The following is a 15,802-nucleotide window of genomic DNA, read 5'->3' on the forward strand; positions in this document are numbered from 1 at the left end:
AGCCTCATCAGGTGAGGAGAGACGAACACGCAGAAAGAAAACGCGTAAGAAAGGTGCAACCTTGGTGGCAGCCGGCTTAATTTACGAGTCGCAACCATGACCGTTATTAATCAGGGAGCGAGACAAGACCATTTATGGGGCGAAAATGTCTCCTCCGCTGGATCCCGACGATAAATCAGCTTTAATGAAATCTCCCCAGCCCTGGGCAGTGTAAGGTAGCGGGTCCGCGTACGTGCAAACGCCCGTGCACATGCGCGCGCTAGTGTAAATGTCTGGTGCCGCCGTAGCGCTTCACAATTGCGCTGTGCGCGCGTTCGCACGTGTGGGGTATAGTTTACGTAATGCTCCACTACCCTGAAAGGGTTTTAACCGTCTGACCTTTCATCTATTCGCAGCCCGCCTACAATGGCGATCGACCTCGTTCGTTTGTTCAGCTTAGAAGTCGACTGGTGCTCGGGTTTGTTCGAACGGCTCCACATCAGAATAGCCCCCGAGTTCCCCGTTATCTCGTCGAGTGATTTCCAATTCCAGAGACACATTACCGGTACTGAGAAATTGAGTCCCAGTAAAAAAAAGAAGGGATCAATTGTTCAATAGCGACACAACGCAGGGAGTGGCTTTCTTCTCATGTAGCAATTGTGGTGGTGATTGCGGTTTTGTAAGGATCGGCTTTCTCCTTGCAACCGCAAGGTTTCAAAACCTGAAAAAATGACGAATTCGTGGAATTCCCGGAAAAATTAGCAACGGTACCATCGATGTTTGAGCAAGCGACACGATTAAACGCGCGCAAAGAACTCGGGTTCATGTTCAGCTTACTCCTTCCTACTACATTTCATGCCATCCTGGTGGCGTCGGAGAGCATTTTTAACAGATTGGCGGCTATTTTGTCTTCTGTGGTGTGACAACTACAACGACAGCATGCGGTGCCTTTTTGCAGGCATTTATTCCTCCGTCTGCTGACCAAAACGACAATGTCCGATTAGAATTTCGCAGCAAGCCATGTTTTCTCGGGGAATTTGGCCACCACGCAATAGGAAGCGATCCCTGTAAATCAGTCCGCGGAGAGCCAGGCAAACATTCCAAGATGGCATCCATTACTGAAGGCAAAAGGGTGTCCACCCAACTGTCTCGCTCCTGATGATGACGATTGATGATTACTATTGGTTTCCCCTTTGTAGCGGGGTGATGACGTGTCATCTTACCCAAAAGTACTAATATACCTATGTTTTATACTCTTGGTTTAATACAAGCGCTGTTTAGGGCAGGCACAAAAAACTTATTACGTACAAAGTACTTTTTTTCCTCTTACAGGTTGTAGATGTTCTAGGCAATATTACTCTCTCTGCTTTCCGTCCACCAGCATTCTAATCTTTTCGTCGCCTCGACAGCCTTGAAGTTAACTTCCTCTGTGCTACCCTTAAATCCTAGGGCTTCTGGAAGCCGAATATCTCCCTCATAACTCCTATACTCCCGCCCCCCTCCCCCCTTTCTTTGGGCTACGAGCGTCCTCACAGAATAGATACAATCAGCTACTCAATGTTGTCATCTACGTGTCTCCTGTGAAGTAACACACCACGCGCGAATTCTACCCGTGCACGGTCAGCATTGCGTGGGCGAAGAAGAATTCTCCGGTGAGCACGGTAAAGCACAACAGGACGACCCCATTGCGCGCTAGCGAAGCAGTCGAAGGGAAGAAGCGTCCGGCGTAAAGCTGCTTCTTCGCCGCCATCGTACGGACCGTATAATTGTGCTCAGCAACTCGTAAATTATTAGCGAGCACCGAGATAAAAGCGTGCGGGCACACGGCCGGAACTGGCTGCAGCGCCACACGAGCGCGCTAATGGCTACCAGGGCGGCTCCAACCCGTAAAACGCCCCACGCGAAGGACGTACGCGCTTAGCTCTGCACTGCTGTATAATGCATTCGGTTACATACCGACGCCCCGCGAATACGATGGCTCTAACCTAATTTTCACTTGGCCGTTTTTGTCACTTTACGAGCTATCCGTTCGGCTGTTTCACGGCTACCCGAGCGGGGAGGCTCAATGATGATTTCGTGCACAGGTCAGACACTTTGCGCGCAAAATCGTACGTGGGCGAACAGGCGACTGGTGTTACCTCATTTGCAACTGCTAAATAATGCACGGACTTGGTTACAACTACCTGCACGCACGAAAAACTTAATTTGACTTCGGAATTCAAACATCCGGAAAGGACACTTCCGGTAGTTTGTAATCTTGGCGCACCACGAATGCGTCCCACGCTTGTTACCACATCCCGGAAATTTAAGCATTTGCCTAAAATGTGCACATCCCCAGCTTTCTCGCTCAAATTCCTGGGAATTCCGAATTCCCAGGAACCTAGCGGAACCACTGCAAGAAAGTAATATTGCGCATGGAGCAGGGAGTCGACTACTTGGACATGAACACTGTGAAATAACTTTCCATAACTCTACATAGTTTTTGCCTTACCCGCTGTCAAAGGTTACTGCCCATACATTTCAATGGGATAGTTTCTTTGGCTCTGGATCGTAGTAAATTTAAGCGCAAAACTTCAATATCCACGCAATGAACGCTGCACCCTCAGTATTAGCAGTGCCAAAATTCCTTAAATTACGCTAAATAAATGCAGAGTAGTTACTTGCGAAAGAATTGCGATGAGCCGAAAAGCTGCCCATGTAAATTCCTAAACAAATGGTCTCAGTTTACTATTTTTCCTTCCGTAATTTTGTGCCAGTTTACATCGTTAAGCCTTTTTGTTAGTGCCGTAGATTTCCTGCTTTAAATGCGAACGGTGTTCTTTGTCCCCTCAGGAAAGCGTTCGCTCGTTGTATTTGGTTCCGTATTCTCCGCGGCCATTCTAAATTCTTGGGCAGTAAAATAACGTGAACTAAGTGGTAACAAGAAAGAAACGTAAATACGGTGTACCAGCAAATGAATTTCTAATAAGTATCGTTGAGTTTTGCCTTTAAAGCGCTTAAGGAAACTTAAGTGCGCGGATGATCTTTAAAGCGAAGCTTTTTACCTCTACCCCTAAGGGTTCTGTCGTGACCGTTGGTGTCAACAGAAAATTCCGCAAACAAATAAAAGAAGTTACTGGCACCTCCAAGCATCGAACCTGGAACGAATAGAGTAAAGGAGTGAGAGCCGTGTGCACGTCCTGCGCATGCGGTAGGAGTTGTAAAAAAAATCACGCATTTCCACGACACTAGTGAATCATGACGAGTGGGCGAAGCAATGGGGATCGTTGTTACCGTAAATCACCTGTGAGAGTGCTTACTGCTGGTAAAACGATTTCCAATTGAATCCAATCCAATACAATTCAATTTCATCCAATCCAATCTAATCCATTTCAGTCCAATCCAATCCAAACCAATCCCATTCAGGAGCCCCTCCCCCCCTCTCTCTCTCTCTCTCTCTCTCTCTCTCACCTTTTATGAACCTTTTCCTTTGTTCTTTCTCTCTCTCTCTCTCTCTCTCTCTCACCTTTTATGAACCTTTTCCTTTGTTCTTGTTAACCTTTTGTGAACCTTTTGTTCTCAGATGTTTCGATTTACTCGGTGCTGTGCGTCTCCCTCTCCCCCTCCCTCTCCCCCCTCCCTCTCTCTCTTTCTCCAACCTTTTGTGAACCTTTTACTTCGTTCTTGTTAACCTTTTGTGAACCTTTTGTTCAGAGATGTTTCGATTTACTCGGTGCTGTGCGCCTCTCTCTGTGGCCAACTTCGCGGCTTATTTCTCCCATTTCCTGTGACGATCCGCCGTCGTCGGCGCTGTGTACCAACCTCTTCTATGCCTGAGCCTTACGCACAGTTTTGGCGCTTCTTTCGTGTTTTGAGTGCGCGTGGAGTTTGAGTAACGAACTTAATACTCCCCTTTCAACGATACCACTCGACAACAAATGTTTATTGTTTCAAAAATGCCCTACCAGCCTGAGTGCGCGCTGGTGAGCAGGTAGTCATGCCTGATTTTTTGTTGCACTAGACCTGAAATAGACCCCCCCCCACGCTGCAGAGAAAAGGAGAAAACTGCCCGGCCTGTGATATATCGAAGGCCGCCGAAAAGAACGCCGCGAGCCGCCTCTTCTCTGGGAGATGGCGCGCAGCCTCCGTCACGTTGTCCGCGGTCGAGTTTAGAGGGAACTATTATGCGCGATTTCTCATCATGCGTTGTTTCGGAGATAATGAACGTATTTTCATAATTCTTTCGGGAGGAGATTGCTGTGACCATAGGCTTTACCACCACCAAATACATTCCGAGTAGTCGATGGTAACTGCTGCAGGGCCCCTTTAATGCATGGAAGATTTAGTCAAATTAAGACACGGCAGTTAACACACAACAAAAAAAAAAACTAGCAGACAGCGAGGTGATCCTGGCTGACTAAAAGCGAACCTAGCGAACGCTTTGAGGCCTTCGACTTGGAAACGTGCGTTAGAGACACCTACTAAGCCCAAATGATTGGTTTGACACGTTAATTATAGCAGTAAAATATGGGTAGCGAAAAGGTACGTTTTCTCTAAGTGTCCCCTTTCCGCGGCCATGCGAATGTGGTGAGTCATAGCAACGGAAATAAAAAGAAAAGGACGCAAAACGAAAAAAAAAATGATGATAGCAATGAAGGAGCAAGTTCGGCAAATGGACACTGATTCTTCCGCATTAACTACATCACAAAGCGTGCCTAGTTCTCCTCGTTTTTTTTTTTTTTGTTTTGTTTCAATTGAGTTTTACGATACCATCACGATTTTTCAGGGCTATTTCTACAATGTAGTCGCTACAATACTTCTGCAACTGCAGGACAAAGAAGAACATTCTAAATTTGGTCAGCAGGATTGAAGTTTCAAATTCATCGGCGCTTCAACATTCTTCTCCTAAATTATCTAGGCTCCCTAGCTCTTCAATCTCGCAGTCCAGCTTGTCCCAGATTTCAAATTTTTCGATTAATGTAGCGTACCAACGAGGTTCACTACGCGCAAGCAATTAGTTTGACGCCAGGATGTGGCTAAATCACTAATGGCGATGCAGGCAGTGAGCGGCACACATACCAGCCTTCTCTTCGTCCACCCTCTTATATGACTAAATTCATTTATTCATTCATTCATTCATTCATTCATTCACTCTCTTTCCTGAGCTGGGACACGTGGATGTGGTTTTATGCTATGGCGGGATTGACGGCATGCACATTCACCACTGCAGAGCCGGCGGTTTTCGAACGTGTTTGAGCTGTCGCTGAATCGATCGGATGAGTCCTTGCCCACTCCCCTTCTTATGAATTGTAAAGCCAACAGTCGTCTACATTTACGCTATTTCAACGACGAAATGTCATAGCTTCGTCCATTGGTCATTTTTGTGCAGACACAAGGTGCCACACTTATCGTGTAACGGACAGATGTTGCTGGGATACCCGCTAAAGAGAGCTTAGGCATTAGAACATAGTTGCAAATTGTTTGCGAGATAGTTCGAGGGATGCGCGAAGGGTGACGGAAAAAGGAACGCAACACCGAGGAGCCGTCTGTGCGTCGCACTTCTTCCGACCCTGTTTGGTGACCTGTGAGGGAGGTTTGCGCGGCAGGATTACTTGAAAATGATTTTGGGCGGCTTTAGTCTGTGTGCGTTAACTAAATCACTGTTAGTGGAAAAGTTGATTCGGACATCCCCTGACACCTTCGCTAAATCAACGGGATAGCTGATGTGATCGGATAGTAAGTGTAATCACTTTTTCCTTCCTTGTCGTTGTTGAGGAACAAAACAGATGCAACATCATCTAAATGATAATTGATGGTTCACTTAATGCGTAATATTTCAATTCGGAGAACTGTTTGAGCAATTTATAGAGAAGTTAATGTGCGCAGAAGCCTGAATGCTTCAAGATCCGAACTTTTTTTTTTTTTTGCATGAATCTAGCTCATTTTGTGTGCACACCAGGCGGCTCATGCACGGCAGACAGTTATGAGAAACTGTCAGTGCACTAACAAAAGAGCTGTAAGCTTCCCTTTTCGCATAGGCAGCTTAGAAAAGGAACCACAAATATTGTCGGTAACCGAGAACGTCTCCACTGAGCCAATTCTCCAGACAAGCGGCGCAGTATGTCGGTAGAGGGCCGGAACCCGTGGCGCTCACAAAGCGCCCTTCTGCGTTGATCGACGTATCCTTCCGGCGATAAGAACTTGAGCGCCTGAGCCGCGGTGCAGACACGGGGCTCTGGAGACCCGAAACCACTTTCTCGAAAAGCGCGTATGGGGGCCTCGTGTTCAACTCTGAGGAGCAAATATTGAACGTCGCCGTTTCCTGTTCCCGACCAGATATGTCCACAGCGCCCCGAGGATTCTCGGAGTGCTCGAATCAAACCCGCGCCCGTATAAAAAAAAGACTACATTGTTATGTTTTTATCGTTTTACAATGTTTCCACTGGGCGCATTCGTCCTTTCATTGTCGACGCGGTGCTGCCGCCTCAAACAATCTCGGGCAGGTGCAGTCGCACTCGGAACAGCAGCCGGCAGTGGCTAGCCTGACATACGTATTCACAGCAGAACTACTCAACAGCTAATACACAAAGTGAAAGAAGATTCTTTTTTTTTTTTTTGCACTACCCTTCGCCGACAGCCAGTCGTACCCGCAATAAAACCACCGGGAATAATAAACGCTCTCCCAAGTTCTTAGCATTTGTCTTTGAATTCTGGAGGTTTTTATTCCTGGCGTGCTGTGACGTTTTATATTTTGAAGCTACAGTTGGTCTTCGTGGCGGCATAAAATTTGAAGACAATGTCCATCTTTCGCTGTAGCATTCTGTTCTGTTCTGTAGTTTTGTGTAGTTGCTTGCGGGCCGATATCTTGGGCACATGAAACTGGCCCTGCCTTTCTATACCAAAAGTTACTTCGGTATATATGCACGCTTTATATTTTACACAATTCTGGATACAGAATTCTTAAAATACATTTATAAAGTTTGTGCAAGTGCATGAAATAAGTGAATAATTTCAGCTGCCTATTTTCATTGCTGTCCTTAGCCATATTTACCTTTGCTCGGAATTGTAGGAAATCTTATTGATGCAGTTTTTAAGATTTTGTAGAAGATTTTGTAGTGATATTCGTGTTGACAGCATGGCAAACATTTTATAAAAATTAAAAAAAAGGAAAGAAGTTCAAGAGTGAGAACAGCAACTTGATATCGACTAACATAGAATGTATACACTCGCAAATAAACTGGCTATAAAACATAGCGTGTAAGATACAGGGAAAGCAAAGTTGAAACTCTACGCGGATTTGCACGAAAACAATTTCGGGCCATAAAATTGCCCTGAAAAGACCAGTTTCGTCGGCGAGGTTCAAGCGGACGGGAGTGGAGGAAGGGCTGAATTGTGTGAAGAGAGGGAAGTGGCTGCTGCAATGGAATAAACTTGAATCTACTAAAGCATAGGGTACTGAGAAAGTACTGTACTGTATACTGAGATGTACTGTAAGGTACTGTACTGAGAAAGTGTGCAAAATTAATTTCTGAATACTTCAGAATATCAAAGGTGCCATGAGCCAAAAACACCAACCTAATTTTAACTCGCACGAACGAGGTCTCGAATCTCTCAAAAATTACACACACATCAGCAGCCTATTACCTGTCGTATAACGGTTCTTCGCCAAAGAGAATCGTTGCCTGCATAAACGGCACCATGGATGGGTGTATGGGTGGGTGGGTGGGTGGATGGATGATGGATGTATGGATGGATGAACGGATGGACGGACGGACGGACGGACGGACGGACGGACGGACGGATAGATGGACGGACGGATGGACGGACGGATGGATGTATGGAGGGGTGGATGGATTGATGGATTGATGGATTGATTGATGGATTGATTGATTGATTGATTGATGGATGGATGGATGAATGAATTGATTGATTGATTGATTGATTGATTGATTGATTGATTGATTGATTGATTGATTGATTGATTGATTGATTGATTGATTGATTATGTTTTGATTGGGCGGTTTCATGTGTCATTTCACTGACCAACATAATGTATCTGTGCTAATACTCGTTTAACTTTTGCAGTGTTGTTTACAGCAGACTCAAAATAAAGTTTTGCTCTTAGGAGCTCGCAGCTACGAACAAGATTCGTGGCGTAGAAAATTCTCTACGCTATATTGTCTCTCTGCCAGCGTTTCAGTCATTTTTTATTCAACTCTAGAGCCTTGCAGTTTATTTTCTCCGTTTAACCGTGTAACGAAAGGGGATTTGGTAAAGTGAACACTTTCCTCATATGGAAGTTGATGGATACGATCACATTCCAATGAAATGTGCCGAATCGCTTCATTTTTCCTTCCCCAGGCCACGACTCCCATTATTTTGCGTGCACTTTCCCATAAAATCTTTCCGTTCTCAAGCAATATTTTATATCCTGAAAAACCGCTGCCTTGGGAGTTACCGTAAAGTTTTACCTTCGTGATGATGTAGAAACAGCGCGGAAGGACGAAATAAACGAGGAAATAAACCAGACAGGACGAGCGCTGACTATCAAATAAAATTTATTTGAACGAAAAGACACATATACATAAAAAAAACATTGAAATGGCGCATGCGCTAACATCCGTGCCATACCAAACACTGATAGAGATAAAAAAAAGGAAACAAGTTTCCTCCTACGTAGTATCAACAACAAGCAAAGTAAGCCACTTCTTTATCATATAAAGTAATGGAAGCCCGACTAATGCTGTCGTCACCAAGCCTGTTTATATTGAACGCCTCTATTATTTCGCGCTTTAGCTGATTAGCATGACGGAACAGTAATACCGTTTCTTTTTTTCAAATTGGGGCTGACAGGAGCGCGGAGGACACGAACGGCAGTAATCGGACAAATGAAAAATAGGTGTACCTTTCAAAGAGTTAAAGTGGTCTCTCAAACGCACATTTACACAACAGCCCGTTTGGCCAACGTAAACCCGAACACAAGACAAAGGTATTTTATAAACAACGCCAACACTACACGGGATATACTTGTTCTTGTGGTTAACAGTGAAATTTTCAGAACTAGCGGAATTGGTGTCTCGTTTCCTTCTGTCTACTAAGGCACAGACTTTATCTAGTTTGTTTGGTGCTGATATGGCAACCTGCACCCCATATCTGGTGGGAACCTTTTTTAATCTGTGAGTGGTACGGTGGATGTTGGGAACTGCAGCGAACTTTTTTTGTTGGTCTGCTTCTTTTTGTGCGCTTAGCTTGTCGCAGCCTTTTATCATTCTTACAAGCTTATTGCGTGCTGACGCCAGCGCACTAGTTGGAAAACCAGCTTTTCCTAGCTTTTTTACCTGTTCTTGGAAACTAGCGTCCATTACGTGTACGCACGATTTGAACAATGCTGACCGAAGGCTGGAAAAAGCTATAGAGTTTTTTACAATTTTACTGTGGCCCGAATTGCAGTTCAGCAAGGGTTTTACTGACCTGGGTGCAAATTTACAGCAAACGTAGTTCGCTCTGAATTTTAACGCAAGGTGCAGAAATTGTTTACAGGAGTTTTTTATGGCTTCAAAGGAGAACTTTAGGCCCATACCCTTCTCTTTAAAACCTTCAAGACATCCACAGTTGTGCGGAGAATATCCCGCCTTTCAACAATCACTAAATAGTATCTACAAACCTGAAATTTTTTTTGACCATCTCCGACAGACTTTCATCCAAAGCACGATCAACTTTACTAAGAAAAATGTCACTTAATGTGGGAGCTATCTTTGAACCAATGCATACACCAGATTTCTGCAAGAACACATCTTCGTTGAAACCGACATACGTACAGTTGATGTCGACTTACCAACTCCCCCAACTTTCCATCCTGCTGCGTTACCTTCGTGCTATCGAATTTTTTTCCCGTGTGGATATAAAAGAATGTTTTCTATTCCATTTTAGTCCTCTATTTATTTGTTTCTGCCCACTTTGCTTCGTTTTGCATTTCTTGGTTGTCTCTGGCGGTCCATCTTATTCGCACATTTTGTCGTTAGCGTTCAAGTCTTCATTTCGCACCTGTGTGTCCACGTATAGGAGCCTACACACGTTCACTGTCCACTTACGTCGATCCATTGTTAGAGTAGAAAGTACCTTTATTCGGCCGAAGCTACAGGCCGAGCATGTCGGCCACCTGGGCGACCCAATCGGTCCAAATGGTGATGGAAAGGGATGGGGAGGGATACGAGTCGGATAGCTGAGCCGCCGGACAGTAGAATAGGCAATGAGGTAAATCAGCGTAGGCAGTGGGGCAGTTGGGACAAGAGGGGTCAGATCTATAGAGATAGAGGAACAGGCGGGAGGGAGTGATCGGGGCATTCATTTGGATGTGCCGGAGGAGTCGAGCCTCCGTTACGGTGAGTGATGGGTGAGGAGCCGGGTAGAGGCGTTTGTCTAGACAGAGCTGAAGGTAGACCTCCTTGATGGTACGGCGCAGGGAGAGCCTCCCACCGCCCTCCGAGGGCCCGGGCCAGGGGATCAACGGTGCCCGGTAAATAGTTCCGCGGGCGAGTTGATGCGCGGACTCATTGCCGTCAATCCCGGAATGTCCAGAGACCCAACGGAGGAAAACGATGGACGGCTGTAGAGCGCAGACGGCTCGTTCGACCTCCTGTTGAAGGATAGAAGGTAGTGAGCGTTTTGTATGTGATCCATTGTTTTAAGCTATCATCAAAACATATTCTACTCTGAGCTTCTCGCACTTAAAACGACGCCCAGCTCGTATCTCGCACATTGCTTTATTTGTTGGTTTATTACGCAGGCCTAAGGCCAAGCGGCCTAGCGTTTTATGATTTACTTTTATGATTGATAGCGTATCCAATGTAAGCAGACTTTCCTTGTGTTGCATAGCAACGAAGTCCCTATGAATAATTTTATAGCTATCACAATGTTCCCTTACTTCTGTCTCACAAGAAGAACTGGGAATGCTCGTTTTTTTAAAAACGAAAGTGGCTCTTGTGTACACTCGGCGGCTTACTACTGCAGAATACCTAATGCTTCTGGGTTGCGAAAGCGGGCTTTAATTTTGAAGCGATGAAATATGAAGTGAGAGCATACAACGCGACAGCTTCTCGTACGTTCTTCTGGGTAACTCTTTGGGAATCTTCCTTTCTTTATTTATTTGTTTTTCCACAAAAAGTGGAAGGTGGCCAAGGTAAAAGCCGTTCTGCGACGGTTTGAGGTTCTTTGGCCACCCGCGGCAACGACAAGCAAACATGACTTAACAAAACTTGTTGCTGAGCTAGTTGGTACATATTTTAAGGAAGAAGAAAACGTGGCGAAAACTAGACGTATATGGAAGAAACGAGGTAAGACATATACAGGCGCCTGTATATGTCTTACCTCGTTTCTTCCGTCTACGTCTAGTTTGCGCCACGTTTTCTTCTTCCTTAAGACAAGCAAACAACCGGGGTTTGCAGGTGCTGGAAGTTATTTAATGTGGAGCCTCTCCAACATATCCTCCGCGTGAAATTTCGGTCTTAGTGGCAAAGATTTCCAGCACTGAACGTTAAATTAAACTAGCTTTCTTTTATCGTAAGTATTTCAATGGAAACCAAGCAATGCGGCTTCCTACGAAGGTGATGACGGACGGCATAATTTACAGGCACTGCAGTGCTTTAGAGAAGTTATAACGCTCAGGAACTAGACACAAATTCTTACGCTTGCAGTGTTATTCCGGCTGCGTGACATTTCTGTGTCTACGAACTGAATTCATACCACTCCCCCCCCCCCCCCCCCCCCCCAACTCCCGCTCACCCAACAACGAGCGTCTCTACTTCGGAATATATCTTACAGAGACGAGACATCTGCCGAGCGTCTGGTTGCGTCCTGTTGAGGATACAAAGAACGTCAGCGCTTGGCTCACGCGTGTCTTCAGAATATTGCACAACTGGTTGTCGCGCCTGCTGCCAGAGACAATATAGGCTGGACTTATTCCCGAGAATTGTGCAAACACCGCCGGCATCACAGTGTCAACGCAATGCAACGCTGTAATCGAACAGGCGTGCCCAAAAGTTTTGTAAAACCTTTTCTGTGCTTTATTTTTTAATGTGGCGCTTGAGACGCCGTTTTTTAAAAGCATGTTTCGGAACAGTTTGCTGGTTTGACTAACCACGGCATTCAAAAAAGGTGAGCAGAAAACGACCACAACGAGAAACTAAGTCGGTTGCACGCTCAATCATCTGTGCCCTTTTGTCGAGTCCGACAGACGTAAGTGTCTCGCCTGGGGCCTGCCGCCTTTCGTACGCCGCGCTTGGCCGTCTTCGCAGTGGCCGCCAAGAACAAGGGGAACCAGCGCTGAGCCCAACTGTTCTTTTCTTGAAACTTCGTCGCAGCTGTTGCAAGGAGAAAATGAGGCGACACGAGTGCTGGCAGAGCGGGGAGCAGCCGGAGGGAGAAAATTACGCGATGCCGCGCGTTACAGCGCCGTACACAAACGAAGAGTAATGTCGGGACCGGACTGGAACGACCGCGCGCTTTCTCCCCGTGCCGTCCATCTGTTGCGCGCAATGGCTTTTATTGCGAGGACACAGGCGACGGACGACTCGTGACTGCGACGCGAAAGTGAACCCAAGTTGACTTCAGCTTAAGCTTGAGCACTGTAGTAGACCAGTATATCCCCCTTCTCCACCTTTCTGTAATGCCCATTACCGTGTTAGCGGGAGCTTATGCTTATACCGCTGAGCTGCGGAATACGTATGTGCTGCATTTATTCATAAATACATCGGTTATTTTGGTTTATTAGTCTCAAAAATTGATCGTACAGTTTCAGCACCTCCTTAAAGAGTTGCAAGGCAAGTTTTCGGGCAGCCTACATCTATACAGTAGACTGTCGACATCTACAGTATACTGTACAGATCTTTTCAATCTACAGTAGGTAGCTTTTGACTATTGCTCGATATAGTTGACCTAGGTGGTTCAATTGTTTATTTTTATACAGCTTTTAAGACAGTTTTGTAAAACATTTGCCGTGTGGAAGGCAGCAGGTTCATTCTATGCGCAATAATGCCGTCGTGCCTTCGGTGGCCCGTGTCCAGTGGAGTGCATGTGTGTCCTCTCATCATCATCATCTGGATTCGAACGCGGCATGGGCATCAAACATGACGAAGGCTTACAACGCATCCAAAGGTTTTGATATATTCTGCAGAACAAACTTACATAGTCCATCTCCTCCCCCACTCTTCCCTTAACATGAGCTATGACCTTTGATGGCTTTTTTAAAACATAAAAGCCAGCTCGTGTGACGTGTTGGTTTTACGGTTTACTGCTTCTTTTGGCCTGGACTTTCTACCTGCGTGGCCCGCTACGTCGCTTCGTGCACTTCGTGTCAGCAGCGCAAACGATCCACCTCACCACCTGCCAGACTGTTGCAGCCACTTCCTTGCCCTTCTACGCCATTCGAAACCATTGGCATAGACCTTTACGGACCGTTGCCCTGCACAGATTCTGGCTACCGCTGGATTGTAACCGCCGTGGACCATTTAACACGTTATGCGGAGACAGCACCCATTCGCTCTGGATGTGCTTCAGAGGTCGCAGATTTCTTCTTGCGTTCCATCCTACTGCGTCATGGTGCCCCTCGTGTCCTTTTAAGCGATCGGGGCAGGACATTTTTAGCGACTATTGTTGAAGAAATTCTGCGTACGTCAAACACTGTTCATAAGACTACATCCGCCTATCATCCACAGACCAATGGGTTGACTGAACGATTTCATCGGACTCTCTCTGATGTGATTTAAATGTATATACAGCCTAACCATACCGACTGGGACGTGATTCTCCCGTTCGTTACGTTCGCCTATAACACTGCAGTTCAAAAAACGACCGGCTATTCTCCATTTTTCCTCGTCTACGGCTGCGACCCACCATTCATGCTCGACGCTTCATTTTTATCGGCTCCTGTATCCGCATCAAGCCCGCTCTCTGAGCAGTTCGTCTCCCGCCTTAAACACTGCCGCCGAGCTGCCCGTCTGAATACAGAAACCCGCCAACAGGATCGAAAGAATCGCTACGACGCCTCTCACCGTGCTGTTCGATTCCGGCCGGGCGACGAGGTTCTACTTTGGACTCCCACGCGTACCAGGATTATGTGAGAAATTTTTGCGCCGCTTCACGGGTCCCTACACAGTGCTTGAAGAAACCTCCCCAGTGAACTATCGTGTCGCCCCTAATTCCGCCCCATTGGACCGCCGCTACCGTGGCACGGAAGTCGTGCACGTCTCACGCCTCAAGCCGTTCGTGCGCCGCGCTTCCCCAACACTTGCGGCCGGGCGGCCGCCTCGTCCACAGGAGGAAATTGATGTGAGCAGTTAGTCGTGCGCCAGCCCTTTGGGACATTGACCGCTACCACAGTTACCTAGTGGCCACTATCCCATACCTCATCTTCCTCTGATAGTCATACTCATCATCATCTTCCACCTCGGGGCTCGTGTCCGCCTCTTCGCCGCCAGCTGAGTGTGTGTGTTCCGCGAGAGCTGCTACGCCTAATAAACGTCCTGTACCGGCTGTCCTTCAAGGCCCTTACATATATATATATATATATATATATATATATATATATATATATATATATATATATATATATATATATATATATATATATATATATATATATATATATATATATATACATATATATATATATATATATATATATATATGTGACAAGAGACAAGTTTTGACCCCATACCCCAACCATGAGGCAGAGACAATTAGAAGGATAAGAATGGGGTGGGGTGCATATGGCAGACATTCTGAGATAATGAATAGCAGCCTACCATTGTCGCTGAAGATTAAAGTGTATGACAGCTGCATCTTACCGGTAGTCACCTACGGGGCAGAATCCTGGAGGCTCACTAAGAGGGTTCAAATTAAATTGCGAACTACTCAGCGTGCAATGGAGCGGAAAATGATAGGTGTAACATTAAGGGACAAGAAGAGAGCGGAGTGGGTCAGGGAACAAACACGTGTTAAAGACATATTAGATATTAGTAGAGATTAGGAAAAAGAAATGGACGTGGGCAGGGCATGTAATGCGAAGGCAAGATAACCGCTGGTCATTAAGGGTAACAGAGGGGATCCCTAGAGAAGGCAAGCATTGCAGGGGGCAGCATATATATATATATATATATATATATATATATATATATATATATATATATATATATATATATATATATATATATATATATATATATATATATATATATATATATTTATATTTATATATATTTCTTTATCACGTAATAATTAAAATAATAATAATAATAATGTAACGTCACTAACGGTAACAAATACTCCAACCATTCCCCTATGCCTTCTTTGGCGTTGTAGACTGCCGGCATTTCTTTCTGTATATATATATATATATATATATATATATATGTATATATATATATATATATATATATATATATTTATATATATATATATATATATATATATATATATATATATATATATATATATATATATATATATATATATATATATATATATTTATATATATAACCCGCCGCGGTGGCTCAGTGGCTAAGGCGTTGCGCTGCTGAGCACGAGGTCGTGGGTTCGATTCCCGGCCGCGGCGGCTGCTTTTCTGATGGAGGCGAAAAGCAAAAACGCCCGTGTGTACGAGATTTCGGCGCACGCTAAAGATCCCCAGGTGGTCAAAATTAATCCGGAGCCCTCCACTACGGCGCGCCTCATCGCCTGCGTTGCGTTGGCGCGTTAAACCCTACAATCAATCAATCAATCAATCAATCAATCAATCAATCAATCAATCAATCAATATATATATATATATATATATATATATATATAT

Source organism: Haemaphysalis longicornis, unplaced genomic scaffold (genome assembly GCF_048455015.1).
Source record: "Haemaphysalis longicornis isolate Haplotype H1 unplaced genomic scaffold, Haemaphysalis longicornis Haplotype H1 scaffold_2, whole genome shotgun sequence".
Taxonomy (NCBI): Eukaryota; Metazoa; Arthropoda; class Arachnida; order Ixodida; family Ixodidae; genus Haemaphysalis; species Haemaphysalis longicornis.